Consider the following 6909-nt stretch of genomic DNA (forward strand, 5'->3'; position numbering starts at 1 on the left):
TTGGAAACACTTCCAACACATATCGTCATCTCACCTTTAGCTAGTCTCCGTTTATTCCGAAGCCTTTTATTTCGAGTTACCAACACTTAGCAACCGAACCGGTATCTAATACCCTGGTGCTACTAGGAGTACTAGTAAAGTACACATTAATATAATGTATATCCAATATACTTCTGTCGACCTTGCCTACCTTCTCATCTACCAAGTATCTAGGGTAGTTCTGCTTCAGTGACCGTTCCCCTCATTACAGAAGCATTTAGTCTCGGGTTTGGGTTCAACCTTGGGTTTCTTCACTAGAGCAGCAACTGATTTGCCGTTTCATGAAGTATCCCTTCTTTCCCTTGCCCTTCTTGAAACTAGTGGTTTTACTAACCATCAACAATTGATGTTCCTACTTGATTTCTACTTTCGCGGTGTCAAACATCGCGAGTTGCTCAAGGATCATCATGTCTATCCCTGATATGTTATAGTTCATCACGAAGCTCTAATAGCTTGGTGGCAGTGACTATGGAGAACCATCACTATCTCATCTGGAAGATTAACTCCCACTCGATTCAAGCGATTGTAGTACTCAGACAATCTGAGCACATGCTCAACGATTGAGCTTTTCTCCCTTAGTTTGCAGGCTCAAGAAACTTGTCGGAGGTCTCATACCTCTTGACGTGGGCACTAGTCTGAAATCCCAATTTCAGTCTTTGGAACATCTCATATGTTCTACGACGTTTCAAAACTGCCTTTGGTGCCACAATTTTAAACCGTTAGCATCACACACTGAACCATCACGTAGTCATCAAAACGTGTATGTCAGATGTTTCGCAACATCTACAGACGACGCTCGAGGTTCAGCACACCGAGCGGTGCATTAAGGACATAAGTCTTCTGTGCAGCAATGAGGACAATCCTCAGTTTACAGACCCAGTCCGCATGATTGCTACTATCAACCTTCAACTAAATTTTCTCTAGGAACATATCTTAGTAGAACTAAAGCGTAAGCTATGACATAATTTGCAAAGACCTTTTGACTATGTTCATGATAATTAAGTTCATCTAATCAAATTATTTAATGAACTTCCACTCAGATAGACATCCCTCTAGTCATCTAAGTGATACATGATCCGAGTCAACTAGGCCGTGTCCGATCATCACGTGAGACGGACTAGTCATCATCGGTGAACATCTCCATGTTGATCGTATCTACTATACGACTCATGTTCGACCTTTCGGTCTCTTGTGTTTCGAGGCCATGTCTGTACATGCTAGGCTCGTCAAGTCAACCTAAGTGTTTCGCATGTGTAAATCTGGCTTACACCTGTTGTATGCGAACGTTAGAATCTATCACACCCGATCATCACGTGGTGCTTCGAAATAACGAACCTTCGCAACGGTGCACAGTTAGGGGGAACACGTCTCTTGAAATTTTAGTGAGGGATCGTCTTATTTATGCTACCGTCGTTCTAAGCAAATAAGATGTAAACATGACAAACATCACATGCAAATCATAAAGTGACATGATATGGCCAATATCATCTTGCGCCTTTTGATCTCCATCTTCGAGGCGCGGCATGATCACCTTCGTCACCGGCATGACACCATGATCTCCATCATCATGATCTCCATCATCGTGTCTTCATGAAGTTGTCTCGCCAACTATTACTTCTACTACTATGGCTAACGGTTAGCAATAAAGTAAAGTAATTACATGGCGTTTTCATTGACACGCAGGTCATACAATAAATTAAGACAACTCCTATGGCTCCTGCCGGTTGTCATACTCATCGACATGCAAGTCGTGATTCCTATTACAAGAACATGATCAATCTCATACATCACATATATAATTCATCACATCCTTTTGGCCATATCACATCACATAGCATACCCTGCAAAAACAAGTTAGACGTCCTCTAATTGTTGTTGCATGTTTTACGTGGCTGCTATGGGTTTCTAGCAAGAACGTTTCTTACCTACGCAAATGCCACAACGGTGATATGCCAATTGCTATTTACCCTTCATAAGGACCCTCTTCATCGAATCCGATCCGACTAAAGTGGGAGAGACAGACACCCGCTAGCCACCTTATGCATCAAGTGCATGTCAGTCGGTGGAACCTGTCTCACGTAAGAGTACGTGTAAGGTCGGTCCGGGCCGCTTCATCCCACAATGCCGCCGAATCAAGATAAGACTAGTAACGGCAAGCAAATTGAACAAATCATCGCCCACAACTACTTTGTGTTCAACTCGTGCATAGAATCTATAAATAAACCTGGCTCTGATACCACTGTTGGGGAACGTAGCAATAATTCAAAATTTTCCTACGTGTCACCAAGATCAATCTAGGAGATACTAGCAACGAGAGAGAGGGAGTGCATCTTCATACCCTTGAAGATCGCTAAGCGGAAGCGTTACAAGAACGCGGTTGATGGAGTCGTACTCGCGGCGATTCAAATCACGGAAGATCCGATCTAGCGCCGAACGGATGGCGCCTCCGCGTTCAACACACGTACAGCCCGGGGACGTCTCCTCCTTCTTGATCCAGCAAGGGGAGAGGAGAAGTTGAGGGAGAACTCCAGCAGCACGACGGCGTGGTGGCAATGGAGCTCGTGGTTCTCCGGCAGAGCTTCGCTAAGCACTACGGAGGAGGATGAGGAGGTGTATAAGGAGGGAGGGCTGCGCCAGGGAAGAGGTGCGGGCTGCCCTCCCACCCCTCCACTATATATAGGGGCAAGGGGAGAGGGGGGGGCGCCCTAGGGTTTCCCCTAGGGGGCGGCGGCCAAGCAGATTGGATCTCCCTAGGGAAAATCCTAGGGAGACTTGCCCCCAAGCCAAGCAGGTGGAGGCGCCCCACCTCCCCAAGTAACGTGGGAAAGGGTGTGGGGGGCGCACCACCCCTTAGTGGGCTGGTTTGCCCCTTCCCCTTTGGCCCATGAGGCCCTCCAACACTTGCCGGGGCTCCCGAAACACCTTTCGGTCATGCTGGCCATAGCCTGGTACCCCCGGAACACTTCCGGACTCCAATACCCTTCGTCCAATATATCGATCTTCACCGCCGGACCATTCCGAAACTCCTCGTGATGTCCGGGATCTCACCTGGGACTCCGAACAACCTTCGGTAAGCACATACTATTTCCCATAACAACTCTAGCGTCACCGAACCTTAAGTGTGTAGACCCTACGGGTTCGGGAACCATGCAGACATGACCGAGACACCTCTCCGGCCAATAACCAACAGCGGGATCTGGATACCCATATTGGCTCCCACATGTTCCACGATGATCTCATCGGATGAACCACGATGTCGGGGATTCAATCAATCCCGTATACAATTCTCTTTGTCTATCGGTATGTTACTTGCCCGAGATTCGATCGTCGGTATCCCAATACCTCGTTCAATCTCGTTACCGGCAAGTCTCTTTACTCGTTCCGTAACGCATGATCCCGTGACTAACTCCTTAGTCACATTGAGCTCATTATGATGATGCATTACCGAGTGGGCCCAGAGATACCTCTCCGTCATACGGAGTGACAAATCCCAGTCTCGATTCGTGCCAACCCAACAGACACTTTCGGAGATACCTGTAGTGCACCTTTATAGCCACCCAGTTACGTTGTGACGTTTGGTACACCCAAAGCATTCCTACGGTATCCGGGAGTTGCACAATCTCATGGTCTAAGGAAACGATACCTCACATTTAGAAAAGCTCTTAGCAAACGAACTATACGATCTTGTGCTATGCTTAGGATTGGGTCTTGTCCATCACATCATTCTCCCAATGATGTGATCCCGTTATCAATGACATCCAATGTCCATGGTCAGGAAACCATAACCATCTATTGATCAACGAGCTAGTCAACTAGAGGCTTACTAGGGACATGTTGTGGTCTATGTATTCACACATGTATTACGGTTTCCAGTTAATACAATTATAGCATGAACAATAGACAATTATCATGAACAAGGAAATACAATAATAACCATTTTATTATTGCCTCTAGGGCATATTTCCAACAGCTCCACCGTGCCTCCCTCGTCCTCCACGACGGCTCACGCGACCGGAAGAGCCCCGAAGCGCCGCCCCGACGCTTTTCCCCTCCTCGGCCGCCGGAGATCGGCCTCGCCGCCCCGCTCAGCTCCGGCCTTCCCCGAGCCCGCTTTGAAGCCTACTGCAACCGCTGTGAGCTGCTGCTCCTTCTCCCCCTCTCCGTTTTCTCGATTGCACGCCGCAGCTGCCGCTTTGCCGACGACCGAAACCCGGCGCCGCCAGTGCTCACCGCCGACGACGCTCCGGTGACCATTTGGTCCTGGGTGTGTGTCCACCGAGCTTGCCGCCCCGCTCTGAGCCTCGCTAGCGCCTTCCCTTGCCCGCTTGCACCCCGCAGCACCACCCGCGCACATCACCGAGCCCCGCCGCCGCTACACGCCATCCGCGGCATCCCCACGACCACCACTGGGTGCCCCGCACCACGGGCTCTCCAACGCACCTAACCGCGCGGCCATCCGTGGCCGGAAACGGCCGGACGGTGATCGCCGCTGCGTCGGGTCATCGCCGGCATAACCACGCCGATGTGGCACGGCCATTAGGCGCTAACCCCGCTGCTTAAACCGCCCACAGCCACTGATAGTGGGCCCCAGGCCTGGTCAAACCCCAGTCAGCGCTGGGTTTGACCGGGATTAGCCCTGTGTCGCTGACGTGTGGCCCCCACACGTCAGGTTTGACCTGGGTCAACCCAGTTGACTGCTGACGCAGGCATGACACAGTGCTGACGCAATTAATGATTTTCTGGTTTTAAAAATAAGCAGGAAATTCCAGAAAATGTCCTAAATTTCTAAAATTCATAGAAATTCAACCGTAGCTCCAAATCAAATAATTTATATATGAAAAATGATCAGAAAAATCCAATCTATCCATTGGTACTGGTTTCATGCATGATAAGGCAACTTAACCTTGTTGTTCATATCAGAACATGATAATGCACTTTATAAATTCATAGTTTGAGTTTGAATTTGAATCTTTGGTCCAAATAAGCTCAAACCCTTCTGTTCTTAGCTGCATTAGCTCAAATCACAGCATATTGCCATGTCATGATCATGCATCTTATTGTGCATTGCATTGATCGTGTTTATTCTCTGTTTGCCGGTAATTGCCCCCCTTCAGTAGATGTTGTTCCGGCGATGAGATCGATGACACCGATGAAGAACTATACTATCTTCAGAAGTGCCAGGCAAGCAAACCCCCTTGTTCATTCCGATACAATCCCACTCTCTCGCTCCTACTCTATTTTACTGCATTAGGACAACAACGATTCAACTGTTACATGCTGCGGTAGTTGAACCCCTTTTCCTCTGCATGACCTCTCATTGCCACAGTAAATAGATGAAACCCACTAGCATGAGTAGGAGTTGTTTGAGCCCTGATGTGCCTACTCATTCATGCGTGTTTGTCATGCCTACTACTGCTTAGAGTTGAGTTAGGTCTGATTCATCGGGGATGAATTGGAATGTGGTGAACATGTCCTACTGTTGAGAGCTAAGTGTGTGAACACGATTTGGTAAAGGTAGCGGTGAGAGGCCATGTAGGTGTACATGGTGGGTTGTCTCGTTGAGGCCGTCCTCAGGAACTGAGTTCTGTGTTTGTGATCCATGAACAGTTACTACCACACATTGGGCTCCGGGCGCTCCAAGCTCTCTCGACTTATTAATCAACCTGATCTCTGTCGAGGAGTTGCAACTAGTTTCTGGTGTTTGTAGGTAGTGTTAGTAGTCTACCAAGTGGCACCCGGTACAGGTGGGCTTGGGACAGACTAGGCACCATGGCATGGTGTACCAAGCGTAGATCCATCCGTCGAGGTGGGCTTGGGAACCCTGCACACATCATTTGGGGCCGTGAGCGACACCCCGGCCGGATCTCCTTGCGGATGGAACCCAAATAGGCGATAAACCTAGACTAGAGACTTGTGTGGTTAGTCAGGTTGTGGCCGACTCCCTCACCAGGCTTCCGCTTGAAGGTTGCCGAGATACACGACGTGTACATGGTGGTAAGTGGCGAGAGCGTGTGTGAAGAAGTACACCCCTGCAGGGTTAACATCATCTATTCGAATAGCCGTGTCCGCGGTAAAGGACTTCTCGGTTGCCTGTATAGTTCATAGACAAGTGAAAGTGGATACTCTAAAATGCGTAAGATAAGCGTGAGTGCTATGGATGGCGTTCTCGTAGGAAGACGGGAGCGGATCCATAGTGGTGTATTGATATGGTGAATATGTGGACTCGTGTGCACCACCTCAAAAGAGTTACTTGCAGACGTAGTTCAGGATAACCACTGAGTCAAAGCTGGCTTGCTGCAGTTAAACCCCACCACCCCCTTTGTTGATACTGATGCATATGTAGCTAGTTCTGATGTAAGTCTTGCTGGGTACATTTGTACTCACGTTTGCCTATTTTATGTTTTGCAGAGAGACGTCAGTCTCGCTAGTAGTTCCGCGTGGACTTCGACATTTAGCTTGTTACCTCAGTTAAGATCTTGTACCCTTGGGAGGGTCTTGTAGATAGTCAGGCTTCTCAGCCTTTTTCATTTGTAGTTGTCTGTACTCAGACATGTTTATGCTTCCGCTCGATGCTTGTATGCTCTGTATGTTGGGTCATGAGACCATGATTGTAATACTTGGCTCCTCGAAGCCTAATGAATAAATACTTGAGTCGTAGAGTTATGTTGTGATGCCATGTTGTATTTACACATATCGAGCATATTGTGTGTATGATTGAAATGCTTGGTATGTGCGGGATCCGACAACCTAGTTGTTTATCCTTGGTAGCCTCTCTTATGGGGAAATGTAGTCTTGTGCTTCCATGAGCCATAGTAGTCCGCTACAGCCCGGTTCACCGGAGTCTTGCTAGCCCAGCACTACTGCTCCAGA

This window comes from Triticum aestivum, chromosome 1D (assembly GCF_018294505.1).
Source record: "Triticum aestivum cultivar Chinese Spring chromosome 1D, IWGSC CS RefSeq v2.1, whole genome shotgun sequence".
Classification (NCBI taxonomy): domain Eukaryota; kingdom Viridiplantae; phylum Streptophyta; class Magnoliopsida; order Poales; family Poaceae; genus Triticum; species Triticum aestivum.